The 17370-nt window shown below is 37.3% G+C and overlaps 1 long non-coding RNA gene and 2 other non-coding genes across 3 annotated transcripts; all 3 read left to right on the top strand.

Moving 5' to 3' along the window:
* The first annotated feature begins 4595 nt into the window (after positions 1-4595).
* LOC141565727 (uncharacterized) lies at positions 4596-8355 on the top strand. Its single transcript, XR_012489106.1, has 2 exons — positions 4596-6881; positions 8215-8355. It is a non-coding gene; the product is annotated as an uncharacterized LOC141565727 (long non-coding RNA).
* Positions 4997-5068, top strand: TRNAE-UUC (transfer RNA glutamic acid (anticodon UUC)). Its single transcript has one exon. It is a non-coding gene; the product is annotated as a tRNA-Glu (tRNA).
* Positions 5811-5882, top strand: TRNAE-UUC (transfer RNA glutamic acid (anticodon UUC)). Its single transcript has one exon. It is a non-coding gene; the product is annotated as a tRNA-Glu (tRNA).
* Positions 8356-17370: the final 9015 nt, after the last annotated feature.

A 17370-nucleotide genomic window follows, 5' to 3' on the forward strand; every position in this document is an offset into this window, starting at 1 on the left:
GTAAAATGGGAGGGACACTGATGTGATCATCTCAGACTTAAGTGGGCCTTTTGTTTTTTAATAGACCTTTTGTTCAAGTGGACTTTTGATTACAGTCCTAACTAAAGTGTAATTCTCTAGAAACCCTACCTTTACTGTATCTAATTAGAAAGCCAAAAAGTTATATTTACCTATAAAAGATCTGCATATTCTATAGATACTTAATAACTCCTTTTTAGGGAATGGCCTTTTCCCATCTCATGGCATCTTTCTCCTTATTATAGCTAATTCCTCTAGAGTTATTCTGACTGCTAAGCATCATATTAGCTAATGCTTATTAGGACTCTAACCTCCTTTTAGGATTAACCTTGTAATCCCCTATTTGCCACTGGTCAATCCTGTCTGTCAATTATTGTAGAGGAATATAATGATATTTCCTCCCTTGGATTTTAAGGAAGATGTAATAGTAATCCTAAAGCTCTCTGATCTAATCTGTCTGTTAATGATTGTAAAAGTCCTCTGGTTTAGGAAGGTAATAAAATTTCTTCCCTTAGATATTAGGGAAGATATATTAGTGATCCTGAAGCCTTCTGACTTAATGATTTCAAAGTCTTCTGGTCTTAGAATAGTCCTACAAACATTACTGACTGTTAGATAATCTGTTGGTCAGTAATAACCAAATTCCTGAGACAATAGTGAATAGACTATCCTTCAAACCTACTTGTAAGGCATAAAATTATCAAATAAGTAACATGAAGCTCTGATCTAACTGTATAAATCTATTTCCTTTCTCTTGGTTCCTTGCTAAATTCTCTTGGAATTTAGTACGCTTATAATTACAATATAACTTTGCCCCTTGACCAGGGAATGGATTCAAGCCTGTAAATTCTTTTGAAACACCTCATGACATTGGTCAGTGACCCCAAACTTTTGGGGTCCCCCTTCCCAACCTCCACACTCTTGTTTCCTGTCCTTGCTAACTTCTCTTGGAATTTAACCCATTCTTAGTAGCCTAATAAAATCTTTGCCCATTGAGTTGGAGAATGTCCATGCCTACAAATTTTTAAAAATTAATTTTATAATTATAACATTTTTGACAGTACATATGCATAGGTAATTTTTTACAACATTATCCCTTGTACTCCTTTCTGTTCCAAATTTTCCCCTCCTTCCCTCCACCCCCTCCCCTAGATGGCAGGTATTCCCATACATATTAAATATGTTATAGCATATCCTAGATACAATATATATGTGCAGAACCGAATTTTGTTGTTGTTGCAAAGGGAGAATTGGATTCGGAAGGTAAAAATAACCTGGGAAGAAAAACAAAAAATGCAAACAGTTTACATTCATTTCACAGTGTTCCTTCTCTGGGTGTAGCTGATTCTGTCCATCATTGATCAATTGAAATTGGATTAGATCTTCTCCATGTTGAAGATATCCACTTCCATCAGAATACATCCTCATATAGTATTTACAAATTATTTTGAGACAACTTGAGATGTAGGTGGGTGTCTTTGGGGGTACTGTTATGCCACAGTTCTCTTTTATTGTCCTGACTCAGTTTCCCTAATTATCCTGACTCAGTCCTGCCTCAGTTTTCCTGCTTCTCAGTTCTGCAAAATCTCCCTCCTTCTTTATCAGAATATTTGATAAGGATAAAATATCTTATGTTTTAGAATATCAGAATGCCTCTCCCATCCCAAGCTATTAGAATATCAGATACTGTCTTATCAAGATGCTTCCCTCCATCTCCAGGGTTCCTCCCCCCATTATGTCATCCCTCTCCAGAGGCTCATCCAACCTGTCAGAGTCCCGTTCTTGCTCTCTGCACCCTTACTCCGCCCCTGCCTCAGTCTACCCCCTGTGTGAGCCACTTGTATATGTCTTTGAGAACTCCCTCTGTTTGCTAGATTTTTGGAGACAATAGTCTTATTCAGCCCTGGGACCAAGCCATGGATCCATTTGGTTCCAATATCTCTCCATTTAATAAACTATTAAATACTCTCTAATCTCTATCTTATTCAGTTTCTCCAGCATTACAGTACCACCCATACCCATTATTCTGGTGGCCAGGTATAGGGAAAGTCTGACGTTATTTGGATATCTCAACATCAGCAGTCAAAGAAAAACAAGCTACAATGAAGCTCAGTCTTAGCTGGGGCTAATATCTTAGGTAGCATTATAAAGAAAATCAAATAAATAACGTGGGAAGGGAGCACAGAAGCTATTTAATTCAACCCATAAAATGAAGGGAAATCAGGTGATTTGTTCATTCAGCTGAAAAATATTGAGCTGGGATGCAAATCTAAGCCTCTCTAGAGGCCAGTGAGCTTACTAATAAGTAACACAGGTTCTCAAATTCCTTTAAAATTTTTAATAATTTATTTAATATTTTCCCCCAGTTGTATTCAAAACTTTTTTTTAAATTTTTTTTTTTTTTACATTTGTTGTTTTTAAGATTTTTGAGTTCTAGGTTCTCTCCCTCATCTCTACCTACAATTAAGAAATCATATGTGAAGTTATGCAAAACATTTCCATAAAATTCAAATTGTGAAAGAAAATCAATCTCCCACCCTAATGAAAAGTAAAACCCTCAAAAAATTAATTTAAAAATAAAAAGAGAGAGAGAAATAGAATACTTTGGTCTATATTCAGACTCTATCAGTTCCTTCTCTGGATATGGATAGGATTTTTCATCCAAAGTCTTTCAGAGTAGTTGTAGATATTTGTACTACTGAAAAAGTCATTTTACAGCTGGTCATCCCAGAACATTGCCATTACTTTGATATAGTTCATTTCACTTTGTTCATGAAGGACTTTCCAGATTTTTTTTTTCCTGAGAGCATCTTGCTCATCATTTCCCAGAGAACAATAATACTCCATCAGAGAAATTTGCTTCGAAAAAATTTTTGCAAGTGTTATTGCTAAATTTTTTTTTGCAATTACTAATTTATTCCCTCTCTCTTTTCATCCAGTCCCTCCTCAAAAGTGTTTTGCAGTTAAACACTCCCTTCCCCAATATGGCCTCTCTTTTGTCACACACACCCACCCCCAACTTCCCATATCCCATTCCTTTCCTATTTTTCTGCAGGGTAAGATAAACTTCTGTACTGATGGGGGTTGAGGTCCCTTTAAGATTCCTTTCTAATTGCCCAACCCATGGCTGACCTTGATTCACAAATCCTGGTCTAAGGCACCCTTTAAATATCCGGGCCCAGCCCCACCATCAGCTCAACTTTCCCCCAGCCCTCACCTGATCTGAGCTAATTGAAAAGCCCACCAAGAACTTGGAACTGCCCACAATCTTTTGGGTATAAAAGCGGTGAGCCCGAACTCCCTCTTGGTAGGAGCCCTGCCAGCCAACACATGATATCCTACCAATCACGTAAGGGTTCCTGCCCGCCCAGCGGCCACCTTTGGCCCTGGCGTCTTTCTAACTGAACTTTACTTCCAAATTTCTACAATAAACCTTTTATTTATCAATCTAGGTTTTCGGGTCTGTAAATTCATTTTACAGGAGACCACTGCGCCTCATGGGATTATCTATGTTCGAAGAAATGGGGTTCCCCCTTTCCTTTCCCTCATTAGTACCTCTAATGAGTATGTATGTTATTTCCTATTTGAACCAATTTGATGAAAGTGAGGTTCACTCACTCCCCATCTCTTCCCCCTCTTCCCCTCCACTGTAAAAGCTTTCTCTTGCCTTTTTTTTTTTTTTTTTTTTTTTTTTTTTTTTTTTTTTTGTGGCAGATAATTTGCTCCATTCCACTTCTCCTTTTCCATTTCTCCTAGTACATTCCTTTCTCACCCCTTAATTTCATCATTTTTTAAAAAAGATTATCCCTTCATAATCAACTCACACTCGTGCCCTCTGTCTATATATACTAACTGCTATAATAACGGGTTCTCATATTCCTCAAACTGAAATTTAGTGCCTACATCAAGAAACATAATAGTCTTACTGTTGCTCAATCTGTGAGACCAGTCTATTGAATTGTGGTAAATTTGTTGGCTTAATGTTTTAGCGAGACCAATTTCAAACTAGTTTTTCCCCTCCCAGAAAAAGGAAACCGGAATGATGAAGAGATTATGTCATAGGAAAATTAATGGAAATAACTGGGAATTTTTACCCCGGAGAAGGAAAGACTGGGAGAAATGGGGCAGCTTTCTGAAATGCTAATGGATGCAAGATTCACAGTAGATTCTCTTAATATAAGGGAAAGTTCTTAATAATGGGAACTTTTCAAAGATGGAATGAATGGATTCAGATGCTAATGTAAGGGCTGTTCCATTGCACCGCTGAAATTGAGATTGGGTAATTTTAATATCAATCTAGTACCTTAGTCAATACCTCCTCCCACCCAAGTCACCCCAAAGCCAGATGTACTGCACTAAATCCAGACATAGTGTCCCCAAAGTCTAAATGTGGTTTTAAATTACTAAAACTTAACTCTACATTTGATCCTGTACATTAAAATAGCATTGGGTAAAGACTAATTCCACATAGTATGTCCTGGGTGAATTTTATCTGAGCCGGCTAGGTTTAAGCAGCAGCCAGGAACTCCTTCCTTCCGGGCGGCCCCGGAGGTGTGCGACCCCAAGCAGCTCGGGAACTGCCCGAGGCCACTTGTTACTTCCTCTGCACCTCGAAGGCTCTAGGATGGAGAAGCAGTCACTCTTGGGGTCATTCAACAGGTGCGAGGCGGAGAGAAGGAGAAGCCACGGCTGGGAGGCGGAGCTCAGTTCCCCGAGCAGGCTGAGCAAGCAAGGAACCAAACCCGTGGCCGAAATACTGCAGGCTTTGCTTCTGGCGGACACCTCTCGGAGTGGGGCTGTGACCGGGGATGGGGGTCCTCACCCGCCTCTTTTCCCGGGGGTTGTTTTCTCCAAAGAGCCGGGGAGGCTGAACTCGTATGAAGCATTTAGGAAGTTACGGAAAAGTGAAAGCAAGAAGACATTTTGAGTGTTGGACAAAGAGAGCCGTGATAGCTGATTTAAAACGGTGCTTCCGCACTCCCTGGTGGTCTAGTGGCTAGGATTCGGCGCTTTCACCGCCGCGGCCCGGGTTCGATTCCCGGTCAGGGAAGAAGTTTTTTTCGGGCCCACACTAAACTTTACCCCAATTTTTCTGTAATTGTGCACCGCCTGCTTCTTTCTTGGACCGCTCAAGAAAGTAGCATTTCCTGATTTAAACACTAGAAACATCTCCGCTCTTAGCGGCTCAGAGAAGAAAAGCACTTCGAAACGAACCGACTGAGTTCCTAGGAAATTGGCCAAAGAAGAAAAGGCTCCCAGATCTGAGAGTCTGGGGCAAGACGGATTCCTTCCTCCCGGGGAGAAGGGAGGCGAGGAAACAACAAAGTGGGGTCGGGATGAGCAGGGGAAAGCCCTTGATCCCCCCCTTGGGAAATGGCCGGACAGACGGTAGTATATGCGAATTAAGTGGCATTCCAGGACGGGCATTTAAGCATTCTGAGAACAAGCGAAGAGTTGTATGAGCAGATTCAAAGTGCAGGACCAGGAAAAATCAGTATAGATGCAGGGACTACAAGAATGAGAACACAACAAATCGGGAAGCGAATTTTGCGTTCCTCTGAGCACTACCATTAGTCCGATAAGAGCTCAGGAAACGCGTGTCTCTTTTTCTTTCCTTTGTTAAAGTGGAGATCCAGCGGTTCTGAGTAATCTGTGTTCTGCCAAACGGAGTTGCTTTAGGGCTTGGTTTGCTTTAGAAAGGTTTTTTGAAAAGTTGAGAAAATGACTATATAGAAGGATGCAATACCTAAAACAATAAATAAAAGAGGTTAAAGAAAGCCTCTTTGCACGGCTCCCTGGTGGTCTAGTGGCTAGGATTCGGCGCTTTCACCGCCGCGGCCCGGGTTCGATTCCCGGTCAGGGAAGTTACTTTTGTATCTAACTTTGTTTTAAACTTTGCTGGGTGTAAATCATCTACAAGAGGCAATCTCCAACAGAAACCCCAGCCCAGCTTCCAGAAAACGAAAGCAGGAAAAGGGAAAGTTTTAAAAACCGAAAGTGCAGAAGTCTCTCTGCCGTTGTTATTACTATACTCAGCCCGGGGATGGGGAAAGGAAGGGAGGTGGCGCTCAAAGCTCTGCGAACCGCCTTGATTCATTCCCCGAAGGGCCCAGCTTGGCCAGCTTTCCCGGGAAGCGCTGGAGGACTACGGTTTCTGGACTGGAAAGGGGCTCAGTAAGGACTGGGCCAGCTACAGCGAGGTTAAGGAAGGTGGCGAGCTGCAAACACGGCACGAGGCGTGGGCATTTCAAGCCCAGGCCGGAAGGCTGGACTTACTTGGCGAGGAGGGGGCTGCTAGGAAATACGATATAGGGTGTGAATAGCAGGCAGTAAGGCAAGGAAGGGATAGGTACTGAAGTGGTGAAAGCCAGGACACGTTTCTTGCTTGTATTTTATCCCCAGCATATTTCCCGACACATATGGGCGCTTAAGAAATATTTTTCATTTATTCATTTGGGGATTCACTTACGTGCACCTCGTTATTTGAGGACTCAAGTTTATGCCTATTTTTCCAACTATAGGGGAGAGAAGTATTTTAAAGTTATTGTTCTGATTTTGCCTTTTCTTTAAGCTAATTGTGCTTCATTAAACTATTAGAGATAACAGTTTTAGAGTGGGGACCCACAAAGTACTACGCTGAGTCCCATCAAAGTTATTTTTCTAGAGGAGTTCTCACTCTGACACGTGTCGTATAGCCCTGTTAGCATTGGCTCTACTGTGGCGTCATGGGCGAAGCCCTGGGTCTGGGGGCCATGGTAGGAACCTCGGACAGCCTCCTTGCCTCCGACACAGGTGGTGACTTAGTCTCTTCCCTTTGCGTTATCAACGCCCCTCCAAAGCTGCTGCTCCTCCTCCTCCTCAAGGTACCTGTACTTTTTCTAATGTAATGATCTTTAATATATATATATAAAATATTTCCCAATTACATGCAAAAATAATATTAATATTTATTTTTTAAAATTTGAGTTTCACATTTTCTCCCTCCCCCACTCCTTGAGAAGGCAAGCAAGTTGATATCGATTATACATGTAAAACAGAACCAGGAATCCATTGTACAATAACAGAAAGAATGTGAGATGATGGACTACGGAAGACTTGGTTCTTCTCAGTGATTCAGTGATCCACGGCAATCCCAATAGATTTTGGGTAGAAAATGCCATCTGCATCGAGGAAAAACAAAAAACAAAACTAAGGAGAAAAAGAACACTAAGATGTGTAAATCAACACATTCTATGTTCACCTTTTTTTTCTGGTTTTTTTTTTTTTTTCTTCTCTCCCATGGTTTTTCCCTTTTGTTCTGATTTTTCTCTCCCACCATGATTCATAAAGCAGTATTGGCTCAAATCAATCTTTTCGCAATCATTAATGTATACCTCTTTTTTCCATTTTGGTTTTTGCATTCCCAGATAGGTGCCTCCTTTTTTTTGCGAGTAACCAGGTGCTCACCAATATTTATTGTCTTCTACTTGTCCTGTGAAACTTCTGCAGCTTAACTTTGTTTGTTTGTTTGTTTGTTTGTTTGTTTTGTTTTGTTTTTTAACTATAGACTACAAAACTGGGTGCTATTGGGGGGGGGGAGGAGAAGGGAAATTATATTATTATAATTTTAAAATCATCTATATTTTCTTTCCTTCCCCCAACTCTTTATAATAAAGATCAAAATAGGGCAAAAAAAAAAAAAAAAAACAGTTCAGGAAAACTAAGCAACATTTTGGAAAAGTATGGCATAAGCTTTGGTCTACAACAATGGTCTATATCTGAATTTTATGAGATCATTGGAATGGGAGGTATTCATTACATGGTTAAATTCCTAATCTTTCCACTACCTTACAGCTGAAATGTGAGCTAATAATTGAGTTGTTTCTTTTTCTTTTTTGTCTTTGTTTTGGGTGATTATAATAGCCCTTATGAAGGATTTTTTTCTTCTTTTGGCATCTTCTTCAATTTGAAAGTTCATCCCTCTGTTACCTTTGAAGTTATGTTGCTGCTAATATAGATTTCTTCCACAGTATATTTATATGGATCAATCATTGTTTCTAGTCTCATCACTTTCAGAACAATTTCCACATTATCATAGAGTACATTGTATCATATAGTCCAAATATGATGGTTCCATTGTCAATAATACCAAGTACCGATTGCTAAAGCAATGGTGGAAAACCAGTTCCATTTTGCATATTTTTTTTGTCCTTTCAGCTTTATCTGGAAACTCGCCCAGGATGATCTCATCAAGCTTCCCACAGTCTCTTTTTTTTTCCTCCAATATTTAATTGTTTTGGGAGATGCTCTGTCAATAATCTTTCTGTGAGTATATACAATAAACCTATGCTACTGTCAGCCGTCACATCTCTTTGTCACATTGCTGTCATTAGAATGTATCTTGCAGAGAAGTCCTTAGAAAAAGAAACAAAGGCAAAAGTAATTTTAAAATAAATTTTATTGTTACTCATAAGGAAGGATCCATAGCAAGGGAAGATAAGAATTAAAGCCACATCTACCATGTGCTAAGCACTTGACACACATCTCAACAATATCCTCACAATAACCTTTCAAGAAAGAGTGGGACCAGTAAAGTGAGGCATTTTCTAAATTGCCTAATAAGGCGTAAATAATGAGGAGTAGGGATATGGGAAACTTAATTCTAATTATGCCAATCCAGCAAAAGATTAAAGCGGTTAACCTTGGGAGTTTTAGCTTTCCCAAATTTCCAAGGATTAGAGGGAGTCATTGATATGCCAGCCAAATTTGTTTTTTTTATCAATTAATAGATGTGAGCTCCTTGTGCGCAGTGACCATATTTCTACTTATCTTTTACACCTTTGCATTAATTTTTAATTTAGTGTTTCATAAACCCTTGTTGACTGACTGAGTTTGGGCAAATTGTTGAGTCTTTTGGGATCTCCTATGATGATTATTTTATCTGAACTAATTTTTTTTAAGGAATTGTGATAATCAGAGTTGATAGATTTACTTTTATCCATTATTCAGAATCAAATATATAATATTATATAATATAAAATATGATCATATGTGTTTAATAATGGTCAGGTTGGACTATGGGTCTAACCATTTATTCCTCCCTTTCCTCTATTTCTGACATGGCTTCCTGGTGGGCTTCCTGGTATAAATTTTTTTTCTTCTCTGGGAAATATATATATGTATATATGTATATATATATAATATCAAATGTTTTTTTAATTAATTTTATAATTATAACATTTTTTACAACATTATCCCTTGTACTCCCTTCTGTTCCAAATTTCCCTTCACCCCCTCCCCTAGATGGCAGGCATTCCCATACATATTAAATATGTTATAGTATATCTTAGGTACAATATATATATGTGCAGAACCGAATTTTGTTGTTGTTGTTGTTGTTGCAAAGAAAGAATTGGATTCGGAAGGTAAAAAATAATCTGGGGAGAAAAAAAAAATGCTAACAGTTTACACTCATTTCCCAGTGTTTCTTTTCTGTGTATAGCTGATTCTGTCCATCATTGATCAATTGGAATTGGATTAGCTCTTCTCTATGTTGAAGATATCCACTTCCATCAGAATACATCCTCATACAGTATCATTATTGAAGTGTATCATGATCTCCTAGTTTTGCTCGTTTCACTCAGCATCAATTGATGTAAGTCTCTCCAAGCCTCTCTGTATTCATCCTGTTGGTCTTTCTTACACAACAATAATATTCCATAACATTCATATACCATAATTTACCCAACCATTCTCCAATTGATGGGTATCCATTCATTTTCCAGTTTCTAGCCACTAAAAAAAGGGCTGCCACAAATATTTTGGCACATACAGGTCTCTTTCCCTTCTTTAGTATTTCCTTGGGATATAAGCCCAGTAGTAGCACTGCTAGGTCAAAGGGTATGCACATTTTGATAACTTTTTAGGCATAATTCCAGATTGCTCTCCAGAATGGTTGGATTCTTTCACAACTGCACCAACAATGCATCAGTGTCCCAGTTTTTCCACATCCCCTCCAACATTCATCATTATTTGTTCCTCTCATTTTAGCCAATCTGACAGGTGTGTAATGGTATCTCAGAGTTGTCTTAATTTGCATTTCTCTGATCAATACTGATTTGGAACACTCATATGAGTGGAAATAGTTTCAATTTCATCATCTGAAAATTGTCTGTTCATATCCTTTGACCATTTATCAATTGGAGAATGGCTTGATTTCTTATAAATTAAAGTCAATTCTCTGTATATTTTGGAGATGAGGCCTTTATCAGAACCTTTAACTGTAAAAATGTTTTCCTAATTTGTTACTTCCCTTCTAATCTTGTTTGCATTCGTTTTGTTTGTGCAAAAGCTTTTTAATTTGATGTAATCAAAATTTTCTATTTTGTGATCAATAATGATCTCTAGTTCTCCTTTGGACACAAATTCCTTCCTTCTCCACAAGTCTGAGAGGTAAACTATCCTATGTTCCTCTAATTTATTTATGATTTCGTTCTTTATGCCTAAATCTTGGACCCATTTTGATCTTATCTTAGTATGTGGTGTTAAATGTGGGTCCATGCCTAGTTTCTGCCATACTAATTTCCAATTTTCCAAGCAGTTTTTGTCAAATAATGAATTCTTATCCCAGAAGTTGGGATCTTTGGGTTTGTCAAACACTAGATTGTTATTTTTATTCACTATCTTGCCCTGTGAACCTAACCTGTTCCACTGATCAACTAGCCTATTTCTTAGCCAATACCAGATGGTTTTGGTGACTGCTGCTTTATAATATAGTTCTAGATCAGGTACAGCTAGACCACCTACATTTAATTTTTTTTTTCATTACTTCCCTTGAAATTCTTGATCTTTTGTTCTTCCATATGAATTTTGTTGTTATTTTTTCTAGGTCATTAAAATAGTTTCTTGGGAGTCTGATTGGTATAGCACTAAATAAATAGATTAGTTTGGGGAGTATTGTCATCTTAATTATATTCGCTCGGCCTATCTAAGAGCACTCAATGTCTTTCCAATTATTTAAATCTGACTTTATTTTTGTGGCAAGTGTTTTGTAATTTTGTTCATATAATTCCTGACTTTCCTTTAGTAGATATATTCTCAAATATTTTATACTATCGACCATTCTTTTGAATGGAATATCTCTTTGTATCTCTTGCTGTGGGATTGTGTTAGTAATGTATAAAAATGCTGAGGATTTATGTGGATTTATTTTGTATCCTGCAACTTTGCTAAAGTTCTGAATTATTTCTAATAGCTTTTTAGTAGTCTTTGGGGTTCTCTAAGTATACCATCATGTCATCTGCAAAGAGTAATAGTTTGATTTCCTCATTATCTACTCTAATTCCTTGAATCTCTTTCTCGGCTCTTATTGCTGAGGCTAGCGTTTCTAGTACAATGTTGAATAGTAATGGTGATAGTGGGCAACCTTGTTTCACTCCTGATCTTACTGGGAAGGGTTCCAGTTTATCACCATTACATATGATGTTTACTGACGGTTTTAAATATATGCTCCTTAATATTTTAAGGAATAGTCCATTTATTCCTATACTCTCAAGTGTTTTTAGTAGGAATGGATGTTGGATTTTATTAAATGCTTTTTCTGCATCTATTGAGATGATTATATGTTTTTTGTTAATTTGGTTATTGATATAGTTGATTATGCTAATAGTTTTCCTAATATTGAACCAGCCCTGCATTCTTGGTATAAATCCCACTTGGTCATAGTGTATTATCCTGGGGATGATTTTCTGTAGTATTTTTGCTAATATTTTATTTAAGATTTTAGCACCAATATTTATTAGGGAGATTGGTCTATAATTTTCTTTCTCAGTTTTCAGCCTACCTGATTTAGGTATCAGTACCATGTCTGTGTCATAAAAGGAATTTGGTAGGACTCCTTCAATCCTCTGGGAAAAATATTAAAAATATTAAAGGAACTGTAATACAACTTTTAAAAATGATTCTTTCAGATTCTGGCACCTAACAAAACATATGAAAGTTAAATCTATATTCCTCTTCTCTGGGAGTATTTCCCACTTTTTTTAAAAACTAAAAAAAAATTAATAAGTGCATATAGATTAGCAAAACAAAACAAATAAAGCAATAAATAAATAAATACTTTCCCTGGCACAAGTAAAGGCTTTGGACTTCCAAGAGAGAAAAGAGATCCAAAATAACTGTCATAAGCTTTGTATTATTGAAGCTTCACAACAGAGCTTCAGGCCCCTCCCTCCCATAATCCTGCTCTCTTTCTTTTTGTTTTTTTAATTTTCAAAACATATGCACAGATAATTTTTAACATTGACCCTAGCATAGGCTTGTGTTTCAGATTTTCCCTTCCTTCTCCCCATCTCCTCCCCTAGATGTCAAGCAATATATATGTTATACATGTTAAAATATATGTTAAATACAATATGTGTAAACATATTTACACAATTCTCTTGTTGCACAAGAAAACTCAGATCAAAAAGGAAAGAAAATGAGTAAGAAAATAAAATACTAGTGAACAACAACAAAAAGAATGCTATGTTTTGGTCCACATTCAGTTCTTACAATCCTCTCTCTGAGTCTAGATGACTCTTTATCACAAGATCATTAGAACTGAGTTGGAGTCACATCCATCAGAATTGATCATCATATAATATTTCTGTTGCCATGTATAATGATCTCCTAGTTCTACTCATTTCACTCAGTATCAGTTCATGTAAGTCACTCCAGGCCTCTCTAAAATCATCCTGTTGATCATTTCTTACAGAACAATAATATTCCATAAATTCATATACCACAACTTATTGAGCCATACTCCAACTGATGGGCATCCACTCCATTTCCAATTTCTAACCACTATAAAAAGGGCTGCCACAAACATTCTTTTGCACATACGGGTCCCTTTCCCTTCTTTAAGATCTCTTTGGGATATAAGCCTAGTAGAAATACTGCTGGATCAAAGGGTACGCACAGTTTGATAACTTTTTGAGTATAGTTCCAAGCTGCTCTTCAGAAGGGGTGGATCCGTTCACTACTCCACCAACAATGCACCAGTGTCCCAGTTTTCCCACATCCCCTCCAGCATTCTTCATTATTTTTTCCTGTCATCCAATCTCAGAGGTGTGTAGTAGTATCTCAGAGTTGTCTTAATTTGCATTTCTCTGATCAAATATGATTTAGCCTGCTCTCTTTCTTTATAATAATTGTCTTGGCTCCCGATCTTGGAGCTACCCTTTCTATAGTTCTCTTCTGTATTTTTTTCTCAAGATCTTACATTCTATATACAAAGCTCTTTCTTGAATTAAGTAAACCAGATGATTAAAACCTCACTCACAGGCAAGGCCTACCATTCATTCTTCATCCTCAGGTTGTGGGATTCACTCAAATCATGCATTTGCACCATGAAGGGATCACCTGTCATGATCTCAATTTTATAATTAGATTAGTATTATTTATCAAATTCATTTTCTGTGATTAGATCAATGAAAAAACCTTATACTCCATGCCCTACCTCCTCCCAATAAACATTTTATATTCCCCATCAAATCAACTGAGATGTATCCAAGGATATTTTTCTAAAATCTCAAATTCTGGAAAGCTCTCTAGTGATCATAGATCACATACTCAAGACATATTGCATGGCAAATGTCTAAAAGTAAAAGCTGATTCATAAAGTAAATATGCATGAAATCAATGCAATGATAAATATTAATAGATTTCCATGATAATGTAAACTTCAGCATATGTGTATAAGGGAGAATGGTATGTGATTCTCATCTCTCTCAACTTAGTTGATTTAGGTATAGGATTTAATCATAGATGATGAAATTTTAATGTAAATACATGAATGAATAAATGAAAAAGTACTTATTCTTTGTAAAACACTGTTCTGCTAAGTATTGGAAATATTAGACAGCCTTTTCAATGGGAACTTACATTCTAATAGCATATTATGGGAATTTTCAACTATATGTCAAAAGTAAAGTCTCCATGACCATCAGGTATTGGCAGCAAAGTGTGTGTTAAAGCATCTATTTTAATGTTTTTGCACTAATAAAGCCTCATCCATGTCTGATGCTGAACTATTAGAAAATACCAAGGACTTTGGTGGCAAGAATATTGCATCTTCACAGATGTTGATCTCTTTAATATTTGGGATGAGACTGGGCTGGAAACAAAGCCAGAAGTTTGGAGGAGCATTGCAATTTCCAGGCCTCTTGGGATAAGGGTACTGAATTAAATACATTGAGTTTGAGGGAATGTAAGGTGTTAACAAACAATAAAATTGAGGCACTCCCTCCCTCCCCCCAACAATTTCTTTACAGCTTTTCACCAAATTCCTAAGTGATTGTCTTAACAAAGAAATTACTTTTTTCCCTCAGGGTTTTTGAAAAACTGAGCCCTTGTGAGTTAGGGGTGCCTAACTAGGCAAATGATTTCTTTCTCTTCTATAGCTCCCCTTAGAACTTTAAGTGGTGGGAGCTTCTGCTGGCTGGAGGAGGAGTGGAGCTATTCCATTTGTTGTGCCCACATAGAGTCCTCTTCAATACATCTCTATTTAGTACTTCACACATCTAATCTTTTGAATTATAAAAGGATTAGGTTGGGTCAAAGAAAGTTGAAAAAAAGGGAGTCTTTTCCCAAGCCCCAGCTGCTTGCCTGTCAAATCCTTTGGTTTCTAATTTAGTGATTGTAGAACAAGAAATATATTTTTATCCTTTATGAAAAAAATTCTTACATTATATACTTTTCAACTTCAATAATTTAAGTAATTTTAAGTGGATTTTTATGATTCATGAAAGTCTGTTGCATTTTACGTTAATTTTCTAAATTTCAACTTAAATACCAAAAAATAGTATTACTATGAACAGAGAAATACAATATGAAGATCGTATATAAAATCATAAATCTCCATTTCATACAACTTTCTTTTTAAAAGTATATAATAAAGACCACATAATTGCTTTCAAAACCGCCCTGCTTTATTCTGAACTACCTTCTGGCTTTTTGGTTTTTTTCCTATGCATTTCAAAAAGATTTTCAATGGCACTTCATTTTTGGCATAACTTTTAATAAACCCTTTCTTTTGTCCAGTTGTGTCTGGATCTTTGTAACCCCATTTGGGGTTTTCTTGGCAAAGACAATAAAGTGATTTGCCATTCCCTTCTTCAGCTCATTTTACAGATGAGAAAACTGAGGCTAAGCTAGTAAATGTCTGAAGTACTTCAAAACCTAGGTGCCCTAGATAAACCTTCCCTCAATTAAAAATAGAAAAGGAAACTTTTGTAACAAACTGGTATTGTTAAACAAAACAAATCTACACAGTGTCTGTATCCAAAAATGTATACTTCTCTCTACACCTTGAGTCTATCACCTCTGAATGTGCTAGCATTCTTCATTATAAAACTTCAGGAATTTCAGTCAAGGAAGTAATTTAATAATTGTAAGAGAAGACTAAACTCCTATAGTCCTTTGAGATGTAATAGAATGTTAAACCAAAACACATTGTGATACCTTCTTGTATAAGATTCCTAAAAATGTTACCTTAAACTGTTTTGGGACAGAGAGATATCCAAGGTCCTGAGATTCAGAATTACTATATATCAGTTTGGATATTTCTCACTAAGGTAAAAAATGCTTTAATTTTTATTACTGTTGAGTTATTTCTGGAAGATGTGCCTAAACATAGAGTTCAATAAAAAATATTTTTTTCTTCGACACTAGTCATACTGGGATGCTTCCCTCTTTTTGGCCTGCATTAACATAATGTTCTTTCTTATTGTCTTGGGCTTCTAGCTGGCTTTTTGTGCAGTTCTGGGATGGAAGAAGAGCTATTTAGAGTAGCTTTCATTAGGACTCAGTGCCATCTTTAGGTTTTTTAAAGTAGATTTATGGGAACTAACTGCATTGTCTGCTTCTGTTCACACAGTAGTTGGCTGAGCATTTCCTGATTGCTGATTTTTGAGAAGAAAGGCCTTGAATATAAAAAAACCTTGAACCAGACTGACTAAGCCAAATCTAGGCTTGGTCCACAATATTTGGTGTTGCAAAGGGTTGTTATTCTTGTTTACTTTTATTTTTGTACTGGCATGATGGTTAAATTCTTTCTCTTTTTTTTTTTTGGGGGGGGGGAGACAATGACAATCCCTATCAAATTGAAATCAGAGACTCTTAAGGTAGAAAAGCAAAAAGAATTTATTATGATCTTAACAGAAAAGAGTAACTCCCAGTAGACAAGAGATCAGTAGAGGAGTACAAAGTACAAGCTGCAAAACACAGGATTGTATAGACCCTGAGATGGAAGCCCCCCTACCTCTTTCTGACCTTTTCTCCCAATAATTGAGGAGTCCAGGCTCACACTCTAAACTTGGATATCTACTCAGAAACTAAACTTCTACCCAGAGACTAACTAAAAATCGACCCAGACACTAAGAACACTATAGCTAATGACACATTCTTTACCATATTAAGAACTTAATACTAAGGTAGTGAAAAGGTTAGAGGGTACAGGAGGGAAATGTATGTTTACCTAAAATAAACGAATACCTCTGGCTTTTGGTTAAAGAACATTTTGTTAATGCAAACTTTCAAGTTATAATTAGGGCATAAATGGGACCGCATTCTTATGAGAGGTCTTCACTCAATCTGTCTCATTCATGAGCTTAACTAACAAACCTCAAATAAAACAGGAATTTTCATATACATAGTATAAGGAAGGAAACTAATCTTCTCTACTATATATAGATTGCTTTTCCTCCTTCCATACTAGGCAATTTACAATTCATCAGCCTAGATCTTAGTCTGAAGTGAGTTCAAAAGGGATAGAATTAACCCCAACTGGATGCCTCCCCTTCCCATCACAAGGCACTGTGTCCCATTCCCTTTAATTCTCAGTTCTCTGGCCCATTAATACAGAGTGCCATATCACTGCTATAGCAGCCAAGCAAGTTTCTACCATTTAGAGTTTGGATTCTCATGGCACTGAGGCTGGGTGAAAGGATCAAGCCTGAGGCTGAACTACATTACAAGTGATTTGCTCAGGGTCATGCAGGTAGCAGGTGTTTGAGGCCGTATTTGAACTGGACAGGCCCAGCACTTTACTGCAAAGCCCAACTACCCCTAACACAAGGTTCTTGCCTCATTTGCCATTAGGAAAAGAGAGAGTTTGGCTGTTCCATTCTTTTCTGGTTCAGTAACAGATGAAAGGGTTTTTCATCATTACATAATAAACAGGAAAGTCATGGGATACGTGTATACTTGCTCTCGGGAGTTGTATGGGACAGTGTTCTGAGGCTGCCTGTCAAGATTCCACATGGTTTGGGTATGAGGCAGAGCAAATTATGCATGCTCTGGTATCTGGGTCTCTGTTAGAGAGATTTCCATTAC

The sequence above is a fragment of the Sminthopsis crassicaudata genome, chromosome 4 (assembly GCF_048593235.1).
Source record: "Sminthopsis crassicaudata isolate SCR6 chromosome 4, ASM4859323v1, whole genome shotgun sequence".
NCBI lineage: Eukaryota > Metazoa > Chordata > Mammalia > Dasyuromorphia > Dasyuridae > Sminthopsis > Sminthopsis crassicaudata.